Genomic DNA, 20,835 nt, shown 5'->3' on the forward strand with positions numbered 1-20,835 from the left:
CCTTACTCCTCCCACGCTGGCCTTCTCCCCGTCAAGTCTGGCGAGCTGCTACAGTAACTCCGGCGTGCATCGGGAAGCGTGCGAATCTGGATCCAGATCTGAGAAATTCATCTTGGTTGACTTTTTCGTCCCTAACCCTAGTTTTTTATGCATACTTTGATCGCCCGTAACTTTGCATCCGTAGCTCTGATTTGGACATATTATATATCAAAATGTTCGCCTCGACGAGTACGTCATTTCATTCCATTGCATCATTTTCATTTGAATTCATCTCGATGCCCAAAATGCTGTTAGAAGGAGGCTTCGTGAGTTAATTGTCAGATCTGCTAGTTCATCTTAGACTTTTGTCATTTTTGCCATGATTAATATGTGCATGCTATGCCTGTGAGTCCTTCATATGTTTTGTTAAGCATTTTGTCTTCTTTCCAGAGGTGCAACCCATGCATTTTTAGGATGTGTGTGGTGACTTGTGCAAGCTCGCAAAGAGAGGCACCAGGGAAATCTGTTTTCAGGGACTTAGTTGTTTTCACCAAGTCTGTGATATTCTAGTTCATAATGCCATATGTTCAGCTTGTTTCCTAGTGATACGTGCCTCTTTTGAGGATGATCAGTAAAGGAGTTTTGTTAATCATGTTATGCTCTATCCATCCATGTCTTTGTTTGCAATTATGGAGCAACCTAGCTTGAGTCAATCGAGCTCTACTTTTACTTCATGGTGAATCTGGGCAGATCGTCAACTCGTTTGCGATTTTGCCGACGTTGTTGTAGTTGATCCGTGCATGCTATGTCATTGTTCTTGCCATGTCTAGCTTGTATTTTGTGCCTTCTTAATGGATGTATGCCTGCCTTGCCATGACTTGCACCGTAGTGAGTGCATCGAGCTCGTTTACATGCCTTCGTGAGTTATATTTCAGCATGTCTCAGTTTTCACTAAGTCTGAAAACTGATTGTGTTTTAGCTATGTTCGTGTGCCCGTTAATATATTTTGTGAACCCTTTTGGCCCCAGGTCACTTTGGGTCTTTTGTTAAGCTTGTTGAGTAGCTCCATGCCATGTTCTTACTTGTCTTAATCAGGTCATGTATCATGTTGTTTTGCTGCTCCGAAGAGGGCATCGTGATCTGAAATTTCAGACAAGTGTTAATTTCACTAAGTCTGGAATCTGTTTTGCATTTGCGTTTTTGCCATGCTTGTTTGAACCTCATAATGGATGAATTGGCCGTGGCTCAGTGCTAGTCTTTTGTTAAGCATCTTGTGTGCATCCCTTCCATGTATTTTGTTGTCATGTTTGGTGGCTGTAGCATGTTCATTGCATTGCATTTAGATGCCTACTTGCTGTAAATCGCAGACCGGTGTCATTCTTAAAACGCTTGCCATTTCCAAACCGTAACTCCGATTCCAATGATCTTTATATCGTTTTCAAGCGATTTCATCTCATCTTTCCAGTGGCACCCTTGGAATTCCAAGTTGAGGCCAGGTTCATGCATTTCCTGTCATATCTTGCATTTTGCATCCCGCATCGCATCCCGCATAGCATATCATCATTTCATCATATTGCTTGGTCTTGCACGTGGTTGATTGTATCCTTGTTGCTTGTTTGTCTTGTTGGGTAGAGCCGGGAGACGAGTTCGCTACCGAGGAGCCCGTTGAGTTTGCTTGTGAGGATCCAGTCAACTCTGACAACTGTGCAGGCAAGATGATCATACCCTCGAAATCACTACTATCTTTGCTATGCTAGTTTGCTCGCTCTTGCTATGCCAATGCTACGATGCCTACCTTTTGCTTGTCAGCCTCCCAATTGCCATGTCAACCTCTAACCCACCATGTCCTAGCAAACCGTTGATTGGCTATGTTACCGCTTTGCTCAGCCCCTCTTATAGCGTTGCTAGTTGCAGGTGAAGATTGGAGGCCGTTCCTTGTTGGAACATCTTTATTTACTTGTTGGGGATATCATTATATTGCCATGTTATCTTAATGCATCTATATACTTGGTAAAGGGTGGAAGGCTCGGCCTCTCGCCTAGTGTTTTGTTCCACTCTTGCCGCCCTAGTTTCCGTCATATCGGTGTTATGTTCCCGGATTTTGCGTTCCTTACGCGGTTGGGTTATAATGGGAACCCCTTGATAGTTCGCCTTGATTAAAGCTTTTCCAGCAATGCCCAACATTGGTCTTACCATTTGCCACCTAGCCTTTTCTTTCCCTTGGGTTCTGCAGACTCAAGGGTCATCTTATTTTAACCCCCCCCCCCGGGCCAGTGCTCCTCTGAGTGTTGGTCCCACTGAGCGATGTCCGAGGCTACCAGGGGCAACTCTGGGCTGGCTTACCCGACGTCTGGCTCATCTGAGTGTGCCCTGAGAAAGAGATATGTGCAGCTCCTATCGGGATTTGTCGGCACATTCGGGCGGTGTTGCTGGTCTTGTTTTAACCTGTCGAATTGTCTTGTTGTACCGGGTTACCGAGTCTGATCGGTGTGTCTCGGGTGGAGGTCTATTCCTTCGTTGACCGTGAGAGCTTGTCATGGGCTAAGTTGGGACTCCCCTGCAGGGATTGAACTTTCGAAAGCCGTGCCCGCGGTTATGGGCAGATGGGAATTTGTTAATGTCCGGTTGTAGATAACTTAAACTTAACTTAATTAAAATGAATCAACTGAGTGTGTTACCGTGATGGCCTCTTCTCGGCGGAGTCCGGGAAGTGGACACGGTGTTGGAGTTATGCTTGCGCAGGTTGTTCTTCTAGATTCTCGCTCGCGCTTTGCCTCCTCTTCTCGCTCTCTTTTGCGTATAAGATAGCCACCATACATGCTAGTCGCTTTCTGCAGCTCCACATAATTTTTGCCTTACCCCTATTCCTATAAGCTTAAATAGTCTTGATCGCGAGGGTGCGAGATTGCTGAGTCCCTGTGGCTCACAGATACTGTAACTCCAGATGCAGGTCCAGGTGATTCCGCTCCAGGTGACGAGTACGAGCTCAAGTGGGAGTTCGACGAGGACTCTCAGCGTTATTATGTTTCCTTTCCCGATGATCAGTAGTGGTGCCTAGTTGGGGTTTGATTCAGGGCCTTGTCGCATGTTGGGTTTTTCTTCTATTTTGGCGCCGTAGTCGGGCCATGAGTGTTTGTATGATGGATGTTAATTATGTACTTTGATGTGACGTGGCGAGTGTAAGCCAACTATGTTTCTCCCCCTTTTATTACATATTACATGGGATGTTGTAATGGTTGCCTGACTTGCGACATTGCTTTCAATGCGGTTATGTCTCTAATTCGTGCCTCGACACGTGGGAGCTATAGCCGCATCGAGGGCGTTACAATACTGAACGGTGGAGGTGTCAGTTGGTGCAGTTCTAAACAAAGCGTCGTAGCGGGATCTACATGTGAAGCAGAGTACATAGCTACTTCGGAAGTAGCAAATGAAGGAGTCTGGATGAAGGAGTTCATATCTGATCTAGGTGTCATACCTAGTGCATCGGGTCCAATGAAAATCTTCTGTGACCTGGTGCAATTGCCTTGGCAAAGGAATCCAGATTTCACAAGAGGACCAAGCACATCAAGAGACGCTTCAATTCCATCCGGGACCAAGTCCAAGTGGGAGACATAGAGATTTGCAAGATACATACGGATCTGAATATTGCAGACCCATTGACTAAGCCTCTTCCACGAGCAAAACATGATCAGCACCAAGGCTCCATGGATGTTAGAATCATTACTGTGTAATCTAGATTATTGACTCTAGTGCAAGTGGGAGACTGAAGGAAATATGCCCTAAAGGCAATAATAAAGTTATTATTTATTTCCTTATATCATGATAAATGTTTATTATTCATGCTAGAATTGTATTAACCGAAAACATGATACATGTGTGAATACATAGACATACAGAGTGTCACTAGTATGCCTCTACTTGACTAGCTCGTTAATCAAAGATGGTTATGTTTCCTAGCCATAGACAAAGAGTTGTCATTTGATTAACGGGATCACATCATTAGGAGAATGATGTGATTGACTTGACCCATTCCGTTAGCTTAGCACTTGATCGTTTAGTATGTTGCTATTGATTTCTTCATGACTTATACAAGTTCCTATGACTATGAGATTATGCAACTCCTGTTTACTGGAGGAATACTCTGTGTGCTACCAAACATCACAACGTAACTGGGTGATTATAAAGGTGCTCTACAGGTGTCTCCGAAGGTACTTGTTGGGTTGGCGTATTTCGAGATTAGGATTTGTCACTCCGATTGTCCGAGAGGTATCTCTGGGCCCACTCAGTAATGCACATCACTATAAGCCTTGCAAGGATTGCAAATAATGAGTTAGTTGCAGGTTGATGTATTACGGAACGAGTAAAGAGACTTGCCAGTAACGAGATTGAACTAGGTATTGAGATACCGATGATCGAATCTCGGGCAAGTAACATACCGATGACAAAGGGAACAATGTATGTTGTTATGCGGTTTGACCGATAAAGATCTTCGTAGAATATGGGGGAGCCAATATGAGCATCCAGGTTCCGCTATTGGTTATTGACCAGAGACATGTCACGGTCATGTCTACATAGTTCTCGAACCCGTAGGGTCCGCACGCTTAAAGTTTGATGACGATTATATTATGAGTTTATGTGTTTTGATGTACCGAAGGTAGTTCGGAGTCCCGGATGTGATCATGGACATGACGAGGAGTCTCGAAATGGTCGAGACATAAAGATCAATATACTAGACGACTATGTTCGGACACCGGATGGTTCCAGGGAGTTTCGGGCATATACCGGAGTACCGAGGGGTTAACAGAACCCCTCGGGGAGACTAATGGGCCTATTGGGCCCTAGTGGAGAAGATAAGGGGCAGCCAAGGGCAGCCGCGCGCCCCATTCCCCCAGTCTAAATTGGACAAGGAGGGGGGGCAGCGCCCCCCTTTCCGTTCCCCCTCTCCTCTACTACTCCCACATGGAAAGGGGGAGTCCTACTCCCGGTGGGAGTAGGACTCCTCATGGGGCGCGCCTAGGGTGGCCAGCCCCCTCCCCCTCCTCCACTCCCTTATATACGGGGAGGGAGGCACCCCTTAGAGAGACAACAATTGATCTCTTGGATCTCTTAGCCGTGTGCGGTGCCCCCCTCCACCATAATCCACCTTGATAATATCGTAGTGGTGCTTAGGCGAAGCCCTGCATCGGTAGAACATCATCATCGTCACCACGCCGTCGTGATGACGGAACTCGCCCTCAAAGCTCGGCTAGAACGGAGTTCGAGGGACGTCATCGAGTTGAACATGTGCCGAACTCAGAGGTGCCGTGTGTTCGGTACTTGATCGGTTGGATCGTGAAGACGTACGACTACATCAACCGCGTTGTGCTAACGCTTCTGCTTTCGGTCTACGAGGGTACGTGGACACACTCTCCCCTCTCGTTGCTATGCATCACCATGATCTTGCATGTGCGTAGGAAAATTTTGAAATTACTACGCTACCCAATAGTGTGGGCCCCCTGACGTGGATTCTTCTTCCAATATTTTTAATATATTCCAAAAATAATATCCGTTGATTTTTAGGTCATTTAGAGAACTTTTATTTCTGCACAAAAATAACACCATGGCAATTCTGCTGAGAACAGCGTCAGTCCGGGTTAGTTCCATTCAAATCATGCAACTTAGAGTCCAAAACAAGGGCAAAAGTGTTTGGAAAAGTAGATACGACGGAGATGTATCAACTTCCCCAAGCGAAACATTTGCTTGTCCTCAAGCAATTCAGTTGATAAACTGAAAGTGATAAAGAAAAACTTTTACAAACTCTGTTTGCTCTTGTTGTTGTAAATATGTAAAGCGAGCATTCAAGTTTTCAGCAAAGATTATGAGCTAACCACATTCGCAATAACATTTATGTCTCATATTTACTCATATCAATGGCATAATCAACTAGCGAGCAATAATAATAAATCTCGGATGACAACACTTTCTCAAAACAATCATTATATGATATAACAAGATGGTATCTTGCTAGCCCTTACTAAGACCGCAAAACATAAATGCAGAGCACATTTAAAGATCAAGGACTGACTAGACATTGTAATTCATGGTAAAAGAGATCCAGTCAAGTCATACTCAATGTAAACTAACAGTAATGGATGCAAATGACAACGGTGCTCTCCAACTGGTGCTTTTTAATAAGAGGATGTTGAGTCAACATAAAAGTAAATAGATAGGACCTTCGCAGAGAGGAGCAGGGATTTGTAGAGGTGCCAGAGCTTGGTTTTGAAATAGATATGAATACTATTTTGATCGGTATACTTTCATTGTTAACATAACAACTGAGAGATCTCGATATCTTCCATGCTACACACATTATATACGGTTCCCAAACAGAATGGTAAAGTTTATACCCCCCCCTCCACCAACAAGCATCAATCCATGGCTTGCTCGAAACAACGAGTGCCTCCAACTAACAGAGTCCCGGGGGAGTTTTGTTTGCAGTTATTTTGATTTGATTTGCATAAAGCATGGGACTGGGCATCCCGGTGACCAGCCATTTTCTCGTGAGTGAGGAGCGGAGTCCACTCCTCTTGAGAATAACCCGCCTAGCATGGAAGATACAGACAGCCCTAGTTGATACATGAGCTATTTGAGCATACAAAACAGAATGTTTATTTGAAGGTTTAGAGTTTGGCACATACAAATTTACTTGGAACGGCAGGTAGATATCGTATATAGGCAGGTATGGTGGACTCATATGAAACAACTTTGGGGTTTATGGAGTTGGATGCACAAGCAGTATTCCCGCTTAGTACAAGTGAAGGCTAGAAAAAGACTGGCAAGCGACCAGCTAGAGAGAAACAATAGTCATGAACAGGCATTAAAATTAATCAAGAACGAATGCAAGCATGAGTAAGATATAATTCACCATGAACATAAATATCATAGAGGCTATGTTGATTTTGTTTCAACTACATGTGTGAACATGTGCCAAGTCAAGCCACTCGAATCATTCAAAGGAGGATACCACCCTACCATGCCACATCACAACCATTTTAATAGCATGTTGGCACGCAAGGTAAACCATTATAAACTCCTAGCTAATTAAGCATTGCATAAGCAACTACAATCTCTAATTGTCATTGCAAACATGTTTCTTTCATAATAGGCTGAATCAGGAACGACGGACTAATCATATTTACAAAAACAAGAGAGGTCAAGTTCATACCAGCTTTTCTCATCTCAATCAGTTCATCATATATCATCATTATTGCCTTTCGCTTGCACGACCGAATAGTGTGGATAATAATAATAGTGCGTGTGCACTGCACTAAGCTGGAATCTGCAAGCATTCAATTCAAGAGAGAAGACAAGGTAACATGGGCTCTTTGTTAGATCAACAATAATGCATATGAGAGCCACTCAACATTTTCATTATGGTCTTCTCCTCTTGACCCCCAAAGAAAAGAAACAAAATTATTTACACAGGAAAGCTCCCAACAAGCAAAATAAGAACGAGAAATCTTTTGGGTTTTCTTTTAATTATTACTACAACATGAAAAGTAAACTAGCTAAAAGCTACAACTATTTTTTGTTTTTCTTAAGGTTTATCAAACACACAAGAAGAAAGCATAAAAAGGGAAATAAACTAGCATGGATATTATAATGCAAAAGTATGAGCACCGACAACGAGCATGAGTGTGTGAACAGGAATGTAATGTCGGTGAGAAGTACGTACTCCCCCAAGTTTAGGCTTTTGGCCTAAGTTGGTCTAGTGCCACCGCTGGCCTGGCGGATATCCAAAGTTGTAGTTGGGGTCGTACTGAGATGCAACAGCTATTGCCTCATGATCTGCCGCTTGGAGGCGAGCTGTCTCCGTCCTCCTCTTATACTCGTTCACCTCCTCCCTGGTTATAACATATCTCCCCTTTGCCTGAAAGTCAAAGAAAGAGGGAGTAGGGAGAGCGACGTGATATGTGCGTCGTTTGTCAAAGATTAGTCGGTACTGGAGGGACTGGTCGTTCCTCTCAAAAAACTGATGATGAACCATAGCATCATAATCTAGATAAGAAGGCAGCTCAATATCATCTCCACGTATGGGTATCTCAAGAAAGTTAGCTATACGAGTTGCATAAATTCCATCAAAGAAATCTCCATGAATACTATTATTATGCAACCTATGTGCAACAATAGCCCCCAAGTTGTATTGTTTATCTCCTAAAACAACGCTCCTGAGAACGCTAAGATCAGGTACACACATGTGCCATGCTTCATCTTTACCACTTATGCACCTTCCTATGAAGAGAGCAAAATAATGTATAGTGGGAAAATGAATGCTCCCTATGGTGGCTTGTGTTACATCTCTAGATTCCCCCATTGTAATACTAGCAAGAAAATCTCTAAGCTCGGAATTGCTAGGTTCACTAGCACTACCCCATTGTGGGAGTTTGCAGGTAGTATTAAAACCTCTAAATCCATGGTATAAGATTTATCATAAAGATCAAACAGGACAGTTTGTGATTTGCGCGAGGATGAAAATTTAAACCTTCTCACAAATGAATCAGTTAAATAGAGGTATTGCCGGCACTTACCTGCCTCGAAGCTCTCCAGATCAGCATTACGCACATAAGCATCAAATTCCTCTTTAATTCCTGCTTGGACCATGAAATCCTCTGACGGCCATTCACAAGGCCGCACTTGAGCGCCCCTTGGTGGTTCATCGTCCGCATCGCGTATTGCGCGTCTGGGTCCATGCTTCCTTAAAGAACCACCTTGGTACATTTTCCTAAACATATTTCTTCCTCTAAAAAATTTCTGAAATTTTTAGTAACTCAAAAATAAAAGTGAACCAAAGTCAACAATATTGATAGCAACTACTCCTACAAGTGCCTAGAGGCCATATCATGCATTAAAACTACTTTTGGCCATATAAATTTGACATGCAAGCTGAAGAACAAGGTCACCTAAGCAGCAAAAACTTGCAATGAATAAAGCACTAGAACAAAAACTAATTGAACCATTGGAGGAGTCACATACCAAAGAACAATCCCCCAAAGCAGTTTTGTGAATGAAGCTTTGAGCTAGGAGATCGAAAATGGCAGCAATATGAGCTAGAACTCGTGCTTGAGTTGGTTGGTGACTTTTTGGGGAGGAAGAAGGAGTGTGTGGTGGCTAGAATAAGTGGAGGGGGGCCACCAGGGGCCCACGAGGCAGGGGCGAGCCCTGGACCCTTGTGGCCAGGTGCTAGCTCCCCCTGATGTGCGGCACCCCTGTAGCTGGGTGTGCCGCGTTGTTCGGATACTTGTTGTGTTGCATTGTATGCTGGGGGGCGCTTGCGTGGTCCATAGATGGATCTTGTTGCGCCGTCCTTTGGGTACGAACCCTCGCCTGGGTCGCGTGTTGTATTGTGAGCGGCGTTGTATGCCGCTTTGTGTTGGTAGAGGGGTCGTCTATCCGACCAGGTGGCTGCTTTGATATTTGGTTGTGGGGGGTCTGCGGCCTCCTCATCGAATTCGGGTAGCAGCTTCCGCTTTGGGTAGCTCTTGGAGGGGCGATTGTCGCCGTAACTTGCTGCTGTGTTGAGTATTTTGCTCCATCTAATGTGGAGTGTGTCTTGCGCAACCTTGAGCCTTTGCTTCTGTTTTTTCAGACTCCTCGCGGTGGCAACAAGCCTTTTACGGGCAGTCTGCTGCTCCGGGTGTCTGTCCGGCGTTATGTCGTCCGGACCATTATCCTTGATAGGATTTGTTTGTTCGCTTTGATTATCCGGATTGCCGTTATCCGGCAGCGGTTCGCACTGCTCCAATGCTGGGTCTGTGTGATCGCTATTTCCGTCGAGGCGGGATTTGGGGCGGCGCTTGCGTCGCCGCTTTGACTGCTTTTCGAGGGAACAAGCCTTCGGTGCGTCCTTCCACTCCTCGTCGTGATCTTTTGGTGCGTCCACCATGTATACGTCATATGACGAGGTGGCATTCTAGGGCCCAATAGGCGCTGGTTCTTCACTGTCTCCTTCATGGGCGTCCATACCATCGATGTCTTCTAAGCCGAAGTCGAGCATGTCGGTTAAATCATCGACAGTGGCTACAAAGTGGGTGGTGGGTGGGCTTTGAATTTCTTCATCGTCCGAATCCCCTCCTTGCTGGCCGCAATCTGGCCAGGGCTTTCCTGATAAAGAGAGAGACTTCAGTGACTTCAGAATATCGCCAAAAGGTGAGTGCTGAAAGATGTCCGCGGCAGTAAACTCCATGATCAGCGCCGAATCGGATTCGATTGGCCGAGGCGCGGAGGGTTCGAAGTCCGGAAAGGGGTCCGGCTCCTTGGAGTCATGAGTCTCGCAGAGTGCGGGGCTGATGTTCGGCTCAATCGCCGTTGGGATCGCAGCCCCCGAGGTGGCGTCCAACTGCCCATCCTCGATCGGCACAGTTGGCTCCGAATTATGGATCGGAGCCGATGTGGGTGCGGCCTCCAGGGCACTGTTCGGCGGCAGAGCTAGATCATGCTCGTCGGGACAGTGCGGCGCGCTTGGCAGTGGCTCGAATCCGCCGAGGATCAAGTCTCCGCGGATGTCAGCCATGTAGTTTAAACTTCCAAATCTGACCTGACGGCCAGGGGCGTAGCTTTCGATCTGCTCCAGGTGGCCAAGTGAATTGGCCCGCAGTGCGAAGCCGCCGAAGACGAAGATATGTCCGGGGAGGAAGGTCTCACCCTGGACTGCATCGCTATTGATGATCGTAGGAGCCATCGAGCCTGACGGCGGCGACACAGAGGAACTCTCAATGAAAGCACCAATGTCGGTGTCAAAACCGGTGGATCTCGGGTAGGGGGTCCCGAACTATGTGTCTAGGCCGGATGGTAACAGGAGGAAATGGACACGAAGTTTTACCCAGGTTCGGGCCCTCTCGATGGAGGTAAAACCCTACGTCATGCTTGATTAATATTGATGATATGGGTAATACAAGAGTAGATCTACCACGAGATCAGAGAGGCTAAACCCTAGAAGCTAGCCTATGGTATGATTGTTGATGTGTATGTTGTCCTATGGACTAAAACCCTCCTGTTTATATATACACCGGATAGGGTTAGGGTTACATAGAGTCGGTTATAATGGTAGGAGATCTGAACATCCGTATCGCCAAGCTTGCCTTCCACGCCAAGGAAAGTCCCTTCCGGACACGGGACGGAGTCTTCAATCTTGTATCTTCATAGTCCAGGAGTCCGGCTGAAGGTATAGTTCGGCTATCCGAACACCCTCTAATCCAGGACTCCCTCAGTAGCCCCTGAACTAGGCTTCAATGACGACGAGCCCGGCGCGCAGATTGTCTTCGGCATTGCAAGGCGGGTTCCTCCTCCAAGTACTTCATAGAAGATTTTGAACACAAAGATAGTGTCCGGCTCTGCAAAATAAGTTTCCACATATTGCCATAGAGAGAATAATATTTACACAAATCTAATCTGCTGACGTATTCCGTAGTGTGACATCACACCACGGCCAAGCTTTTATTCGAACCGTTTTACTGTCCCATCTTAGCGCGTTATGCGAGGCGGTTTCCTTGGCACGTCTTGTTAAAGCAGAGATCGTGTCCCCTTATTCCGGGATTCTCATCAATACGGGCGTGGGTAACCCAACCGCTTCTAGGACTCCTAGATCATAGGCAAGTCCAAACGGACACGGGGAGGACGCTCGATATCCACCCTCTTTATAAAGGGACGAGGCCTTTTATTTTTCCCTCCCGTGCTCAAATGAATCCTTCCCCCACCTCAAGCTCAAACACCCAAAGTTCAGGTCAGGTGCTCCGAACCTTCAGTCATGTCCGGATCTAGCCTTCAAGGCTGATGGGTGCCTTCTTCCGTCACGGAAGAAGACGTCAAAAAGTTGAGGGAGGCCAGATATCTGACCGCCGAGATTTTGCATTGGCTGCCTCCCCAGGGGCAGGCCGTCCCCTCCCCCGAACCCAACGAGAGCGTCGTGTTCGTCTCCCACTTCCTCCGAGGTCTAGGCCTTGCACTGGATCCTTTTGTCAGGGGCTTGATGTTTTACTACGGGCTAGATTTCCATGATCTAGCTCCGGACTCCTTTCTTCATATCACGACATTCATTGTCGTTTGTGAGGCCTTCCTCCGGGTTACCCCTCACTTTGGCCTATGGCTCAAGACCTTTGAAGTAAAACCGAAGATGATCGAGGGGCAACATGCGGAGTGTGGAGGTGCCTCAATATGCAAGATGACGGGAGCTGCATGGCCCAAAGGTTCCATTCCAGAGGTGTCTGAATTATGGCAACAGGAGTGGTTCTACATCACGACTCCTAGAAGTGCCAAGTGGGCGGCCGCCCCTGTCTTCCGCTCGGGCCCTCCACCACAACTGATGCCATGGATTAGCAGAGGACTGAGCTGGGGTCCAGCCAAGGATGTGCCTATACTGCAGAGCCGCATTCAAGATCTCTTTAATGGAGATTTCAGTTTGGTTGCGGTAGCACAAGTTATGCTGGTTCGCCAAGTCCAGCCTTGCAAACGCCGGCCTCTTCGCTTGTGGGAGTTTAATCCCGAGGGACCACGCGCCATTCAAAATTTCCTCGGCCTGACGCACGAGATGTACAAGTTGTTCTTCGGACCTCAGGTGGAGTGTCCGGAAATCACCGAGGACGCGGGCCTGAGTAGCAACCGCGCCACCGAACAGGTAAGACATCTTCCGGCCGAACATACTATCTCTCCTTTGTTACAAAGTTATTTCTGAGAGTTTGCTTTTTGACCAGGACTGGCTAACAAAGGCGAAGTTGATTCGGTGTTCGGCCCCCCTCCCTGAGGGTTTGGAAAATCCGGTATTGGAGAAGATGCTCCAGACCGCACCCTACCCGGAGCCTTTAAAGGAAAATACTATGGATGGTAATACGGGCGGACGCGGGCCCTCAATGCTGCCCATTCTAGCCGAGGGAGCGAGCGTCTCCATGAAGGAAGACGACCAGAAGAGGAAAAGAACGGCGCCCGGGGATTCGGAAGCCGAAACTTCCAAACGAGGGAAGAAGTCTCCCACAGAGGGTCCTACCTCGGGGGCGCCGTTGCCGCACAAAGTCCGCGAGGGGATCAATTCTCCCACGAGTCGTAAGTGACCCAAAATACCTTAATAGTACAGATATGTCGTCTTTTCTTCTGAGAAGATAACCGCTGCATGTATCTTTGCAGTTCGGGCCTTAGCCCCTCTCAAATGAGCTCGTCTTCGGGGGATCTTCTTCCAGAGATGATGGAGAGCGAAACGCCCCCTCCGGACTCCTCCGCTCCGGAAGCGGGCGACCCTGAAGTGTCGTCGCGGAGGGCCTCTCCGAGTCCGGCGAGGCCAGAAGATAATCCTGTCGACCCCCGAAGTTCCCAGTGTCCGGCTCCCGAAGAGAGCAGACAAACGAGTCCGGCACCGTCTAGTGTGCGGTCGGATGTTCTGAGGGAGTTGGTGGGGCGAGCGGCCATCTCAGATGAACACCGTGTGCTGATGAATACGGTGATGGAGAGAATCTCGTCCGCCGAAAGCGGATTGCATAAAGCTTTTATGAGTCTACTGACAGGGTTTGAGGTACGTAAAATAATGTATGATAGTCCTGCACATACTAGGTGTGCCCTGTGTAGATAGTAGCCCCTGAGACTCTGGTTGTCGTCGGAAACGACGACGAATAGAGGATCATATTCCCAGGTAATAACCATACTGCCTCGATGTGCAGGTGATGGAAGCTCCGGTGGCTAGCCGGACTAGCGACTTTGCCCATTTAAAACGGCAGTTGGATGCGGCAGACGCCGACATCGAGCTTGTTAACAAAAGGCTTGACGAGGCACAGGGTAAGTGTCATTATCTGGTGAACGTCACATAGGGAAGAGTAGCATGATGCCAGTATCTTTAATATGTTGTGACTGCAGATGGGGCTGCCAATGTTGAAGCCTTGCGGGCAGAACTTGCCCAAGCCAAGGAACAAGCAAGGTTGGGTAATGCGGCTGCTTTAAAGGCGGCCGAAGAGTTGCAAGCCGAGAAGGCCGCACATGGCGAGAGCCGAGACAAGATGTCCAAGATGGCCATAGAATTAAAAGCCGCCGCCGACCGTTGCCGGGTTCTTGAAAAGGAAAACCAGGCGAAGGCATCGGACCTTGAGAAGGCTGCTGCGACGAGAAAGGACCTCCGCTCTGCTATGAGGGCAAAGAAGGAGGAGCTGCGGGAAGCCGAGGATATTGTAGCTGGGAAATCCTTTATGTTGCGGAGGAAGTTCGGAGATCCACGGTATGCCCCCCTGGATCGGCTGTGGAGCTCGGAGGATGTGTATATGGATTTGGCGGCGAGCGCTGCCGATGCGGCCAAGTACTTCCAGGGTCAGACGGACCGTGGAGTAGACCAGCTGTTTTGGAGACAATTCCATACTCCCGAGCGTCCACTTTCATTGACTGACCAATTAGCCGAATGGGCCGAACTAAATAGGTTGTCCGGACTCTCCATGAGGTCTGTTGTGGATCAGTTATGGCCGGAAGGGTCAAAACCGAACAGCTATTTCAGCTTGGTGCAGCAGTTACTCGATGTGATGCCGCGCATTGATGCGATGAAGAGGTCGGCGTGCATAGAGGGCGCACGGATGGCCTTTGCCCGTGTCAAGGCATACTGGGCGGAGATGGATGCTACCAATGTTGCAGCGCGGGATTCGGCCATAGGTCGAAAGGCTGCTGAGCACTACTTTGAAGAAGTTCTTGAGGGTGCCCGTTTGGTAGAGACCCAGTGCTCAAAAAATATTATGTTTGAGTGATATGTAATCTCATTGTAAGCGAAATGCTTTTATAGAGTTTTATAAGGCTATTTTTATACTTTTGCCTGAAAGTAATATGATGCCTCCTGGGCGGCCGTTTTTGTACACGTGTGTATAACCTGAAAGATTGCAGTCGTCGGCTTCAACCCCCACGCATATAATGCGGAGGTGCTAGCAAAAACACGCGTTCACACTTAACCCAACGTCTTGGTCCTATTAAGGAGGTGATAGCGGAGCGAGCGAGGCAACCGGACTATAATGCTTTAACACTTTCACTTAGCCATAGGAGTTTGACAGTGGGGCTACTAGATAGCCCCTGGTGGCTCCGCACTCTCCCGATCTCGGGGTGCGTATATGCCTGGCCGGAAAACGGCCCTTCGTTAAGGCGGAGGAATTCTAACATTCCCACAGGTCATCGAGTGGTTGACCAGTCTCACGCTATATCATGACAGTCAGTTTTCGGCTTTCTCTACTGAGGTGCTCATCCGGATGAACCAGGGCACAATCGCAGTAGTTCTCCTGGTGCTACCTTAGCCGGTAAAGCGGAACGTAAGGCACCAAAACACAGGAGCCGGGCAAACCCAACATTTGACCAAAGACAATGATTCGGAGCTGATGCATATAGGGCCAAACTCGCGACGCCGAACACTCCCTAAGGTATTCGGTCTTTGTGGTATAAACCGGGCCTAAATAATGGCCTTTGTAAGAAGCCCCTTGTGTCCAGGTACGTGCATTGTTCTGGCGTGGCCACATGCCAAGACGTCAGCATCCTTCACAACGGTGGATATGTATCAACAAGAGACAGTAAAAAAGGTTTACGCAGGGTCTTAATCTAAAAAGAATCCTTTGAGCGGGTCCCTGCTGCACGTCTGCGCCTGTGTCTCCGTTGTGCCGTATCCTGGACGGGTGTAGCACGATGATCGTCTGTAAAAGAGAGGAAGTTAAGTGAAAGAGTTGTCGTGCAAAAAGATAGTTTTTAAAGAAACCATGTATAATTGAAGATGATAAGAAATTGCCACTTGTCTGCGCGCGTTGAGCCCCTTGTATTGACGAATAGGGGTGTGATCACTTATTCGGTGTAAATAGCGGCGCCGGACTCGATCGCTGGTCCGGACGTCTTTAATGTTCGGCTGCCAAGGCAGCCTCACTCTCTTCGGCGCGCAGAGAGCGCTTGATATCTCCGTGCACTGTAATGATGCCACGTGGACCGGGCATCTTGAGTGTGAGGGAGGCGTAGTGTGGTATTGCATTAAAGCGAGCGAAAGCTTCGCGTCCTAGCAGTGCTTGATAGCCACTTTGAAACGGAGCGATGTGGAAAGTTAAATGCTCGCGACGGAAGTTATCGGGGGAGCCGAATATAACTTGTAGTAGGAGGGAGCCCGTACAACGAGCCCCTGGGCCTGGCGTTACTCCTTTAAAGGTAGTATTGCTATGGCGAATTTGTGTTGGGTCTAACCCCATCCCGCGGATTGTATCCTGGTATATTAGGTTTAGGCTGCTGCCGCCGTCCATCAAGACTCGTGTGAAGTGATATCCGCCAATTACTGGGTCTAATACCAAGGCAGCCCATCCTGCGTGTCGGATACTTGCTGAGTAATCACGATGGTCGAAAGTGATCGGTTGAGACGACCATTGGCAGGACTTCGAGGTGACAGGCACTTGGGTATATTTTCCTGGGGGTGCCGCATTGTTTTTTCCCTTGATCATGTGTAGTACGTTTACTGTTTTGACTTCTGGTGGGAATTTCTTTTGTTCCCCCGTGTCTTGCTTGGGGGGCTCGTCCTCGTCTTCACTTGGTGTGTCCTCCCCTTTGTGTATGGCGTTGAGCTTTTTGGACTACTTGAAGACCCAACATTCTCTGTGGGTATGATTAGCAGGTTTACCCGGGGTACTGTAGATCTGACATACTTGGTCCAGAATTTTGTTGAGGCTGGATAGTTCATCCCTGGTGCCTTTAGTGGGCGGCTTTTGACCTGGCCGAGAGCTTTTGAATCCGACGTTTACTACCATGCCCTTCGTGTTGTCTTCTTTATTCCGGCGTTTGTTATTGTTGTTGCGCCGTGATTTCCCGTTTCCATCTCTAACTTCCGATGTACTGGGGTCACTGGTGCTACATCTAGCTAGCCAGCTGTCCTCACCCGCGCAAAAGCGGGTCATGAGGTTTGTTAATGCGGCCATCGTTCTCGGCTTATTTTGGCCGAGGTGTCTGGCGAGCCATTCGTCACGGACGCTATGCTTGAAAGCCGCTAAGGCTTCGGCGTCCGGACAGTCGACAATCTGGTTCTTTTTAGTAAGAAACCTATTCCAAAGCTTTCGGGCTGACTCTCCGGGCTGCTGAGTTATATGGCTCAGATCATCCGCATCCGGAGGTCGGACATAAGTCCCTTGAAAATTTGCCCGAAAGGCGTCTTCGAGCTCTTCCCAACTTCCAATGGAGCTTTCGGGGAGGCCTTTGAGCCAGTGACGAGCTGGCCCTTTGAGCTTGAGGGGTAAGTATTTGATTGCGTGGAGATCATCTCCTCGAGCCATATGGATATGAAGGATATAGTCCTCAATCCAAACCCCAGGGTCTGTTGTTCCGTCGTATGCCTCTATGTTTACGGGTTTGAATCCCTCTGGAAATTCATGGTCCAGCACCTCATCGGTGAAACACAGGGGGTGTGCCGCACCCCTGTAGTTGGGTGTGCCGCGTTGTTCGGATACTTGTTGTGTTGCATTGTATGCTGGGGGGCGCTTGCGTGGTCCATAGATGGATCTTGTTGCGCCGTCCTTTGGGTACGAACCCTCGCCTGGGTCATGTGTTGTATTGTGAGCGGCGTTGTATGCCGCTCTGTGTTGGTAGAGGGGTCGTCTATCCGACCAGGTAGCTACTTTGATATTTGGTTGTGGGGGGTCTGCGGCCTCCTCATCGAATTCGGGTAGTAGCTTCCGCTTTGGGTAGCTCTTGGAGGGGGGATTGTCGCCGTACCTTGCTACTGTGTTGAGTATTTTGCTCCATCTAATGTGGAGTGTGTCTTGCGCAGCTTTGAGCCTTTGCTTCTGTTTTTTCAGACTCCTCGCGGTGGCAACAAGCCTTTTACGGGCAGTCTGCTGCTCCGGGTGTCTGTCCGGTGTTATGTCGTCCGGACCATTATCCTTGATAGGATTTGTTTGTTCGGTTTGATTATCCAGATTGCCGTTATCCGGCAGCGGTTCGCCCTGCTCCAATGCTGGGTCTGTGTGATCGCTATTTCCGTCGAGGCGGGATTTGGGGCGGCGCTTGCGTCGCCGCTTTGACTGCTTTTCGAGGGAACAAGCATTCGATGCGTCCTTCCGCTCTTTTGGTGCGTCCACCATGTATACGTCATATGACGAGGTGGCATTCCAGGGCCCAATAGGCGCTGGTTCTTCACTGTCTCCTTCATGGGCGTCCATACCGTCGATGTCTTCTAAGCCGAAGTCGAGCATGTCGGTTAAATCGTTGACAGTGGCTACAAAGTGGGTGGTGGGTGGGCTTTGAATTTCTTCATCGTCCGAATCCCCTCCTTGCTGGCCGCAATCCGGCCAGGGCTTTCCTGATAAAGAGAGAGACTTCAGTGACTTCAGAATATCGCCAAAAGGCGAGTGCTGAAAGATGTCCGCGGCAGTAAACTCCATGATCGGCGCCGAACCGGATTCGATTGGCCGGGGCACGGAGGGTTCGGAGTCCGGAAAGGGGTCCGGCTCCTTGGAGTCATGAGTCTCGCGGAGTGCGGGGCTGATGTTCGACTCAATCGCCGTTGGGATCGCATCCCCCGAGGCGGCGTCCAACCGCCCATCCTCGATTGACGCAGTTGGCTCCGAATTAAGGATCGGAGCTGATGCGGGTGCGGCCTCCAGGGCACTGTTCGACGGCAGAGCTAGATCATGCTCGTTGCGACAGTGCGGCGTGCTCGGCAGTGGCTCGAATCCGCCGAGGATCAAGTCCCCGCGGATGTCAGCCGTGTAGTTTAAACTTCCAAATCTGACTTGATGGTCAGGGGCGTAGCTTTCGATCTGCTCCAGGTGGCCAAGTGAATTGGCCTGCAGTGCGAAGCCGCCGAAGACGAAGATCTGTCCGGGGAGGAAGGTCTCACCCTGGACTGCATCGCTATCGATGATCGTAGGAGCCATCGAGCCTGACGGCGACGACACAGAGGAACTCTCAATGAAAGCACCAATGTCAGTGTCAAAACCGGCGGATCTCGGGTAGGGGGTCCCGAACTGTGCGTCTAGGCCGGATGGTAACAAGAGGCAAGGGACACGAAGTTTTACCCAGGTTCGGGCCCTCTCGATGGAGGTAAAACCCTACGTCCTCCTTGATTAATATTGATGATATGGGTAATACAAGAGTAGATCTACCACGAGATCAGAGAGGCTAAACCCTAGAAGCTAGCCTATGGTATGATTGTTGATGTGTATGTTGTCCTACGGACTAAAACCCTCCGGTTTATATAGACACCGGATAGGGTTAGGGTTACATAGAGTCGGTTATAATGGTAGGAGATCTGAACATCCGTATCACCAAGCTTGCCTTCCACGCCAAGGAAAGTCCCTTCCGGACACGGGACGGAGTCTTCAATCTTGTATCTTCATAGTCCAGGAGTTCGGCTGAAGGTATAGTTCGGCTATCCGAACACCCTCTAATCCAGGACTCCCTCAGTAACCATAGAATCATGTTTACTAATAAGTTTAAGTTCACCTTTAACACTAGCCATATAATCACTCAAGTGTTCAATCATATAAGCATTGTGTTTCAGTTGTCTACCAAAATAAGCATTAAAATTTTCTTGCTTAACCATAAAGTTATCAAATTCATCCAAACATTGGCTAGCAAACTTAGCAGGAGGGATTTCAGCTTTATCATATCTATAGAGAGAGTTTACATTTACTACTTGTGTCGGGTTATAGAGATTGTGCATTTCTTCAACAGGAGGTAAATTCTTAACATCTTCAGCCTTTATACCTTTTTTCTTTCATAGATTTCTTTGCCTCTTGCATATCTTTAGGACTGAGAAGTAGAATACCCCTTTTCTTCGGAGTTGGCTTAGGAGTTGGTTCAGGAAGTGTCCAATTATTTTCATTGGTCAACATATTATTCAATAAAATTTCAGCTTGATCAACTATTCTTTCCCTGAAAACACAACCAACACAACTATCCCGGTGATCTCTAGAAGTATCGGTTAGTCCATTATAAAAGATATCAAGTATTTCATTTTTCTTGAGAGAATGATCAGGCAAAGCATTAAGTAATTGAAGAAGCCTCCCCCAAGCTTGTGGGAGACTCTCTTCTTCAATTTGCACAAAATTACATATTTCCCTTAAAGCAGCTTGTTTATTATGAGCGGGGAAATATTTAGCAAAGAAGTAGTAAATCATATCCTGGGAACTACGCACACAACCAGGATCAAGAGAATTAAACCATGTTTTAGCATCACCCTTTAATGAGAACGGAAATAATTTAAGAATATAATAGTAGCGAGTTTTCTCATCATTAGTGAACAGGATAGCTATATCATTTAATTTAGTAAGATGTGCCACAACAGTTTCAGATTCATAGCCATAGAAAGGATTAAATTCAACCAAAGTAATTATATCAGGATCAACTGAGAAATCATAATCCTTATCAGTTATAAAGATAGGTGAAGTAGCATAAGCAGGATCATATTCCATTCTAGCATTCAGAGATTTTTCTTTCAGCTTAGCTAATACTTTCTTAAGATCACTTCTATCAATGCAGGCAAGAAAGTCTCTAGCAGTTTCTTCATCCATAACATAACCCTCAGGCACAACAGGCAATTCATATCTAGGGGGAGAATCTTCATCATCGCTTTCATCAATATTATCAGTTTCAATAATTTCATTCTCTCTAGGCCTAGCAAGTTGTTCATCAAGAAATTCACCTAATGGCACAGTAGTATCAAGCATAGAAGTAGTTTCATCATAAGTATCATGCAAAGCAGAAGTGGCATCATCAATAACATGCGACCTACCAGAATCAATAGCATGTGTAGGTGTCGCAAGTTTACTCATAACAGAAGGTGAATCAAGTGCAAAGCTAGTTGGCAGTTCCTTACCTCCCTTCGTAGTTGAGAGACAGATCTTGGTTCTTTGATCT

Source organism: Triticum aestivum, chromosome 1A (assembly GCF_018294505.1).
Source record: "Triticum aestivum cultivar Chinese Spring chromosome 1A, IWGSC CS RefSeq v2.1, whole genome shotgun sequence".
NCBI lineage: Eukaryota > Viridiplantae > Streptophyta > Magnoliopsida > Poales > Poaceae > Triticum > Triticum aestivum.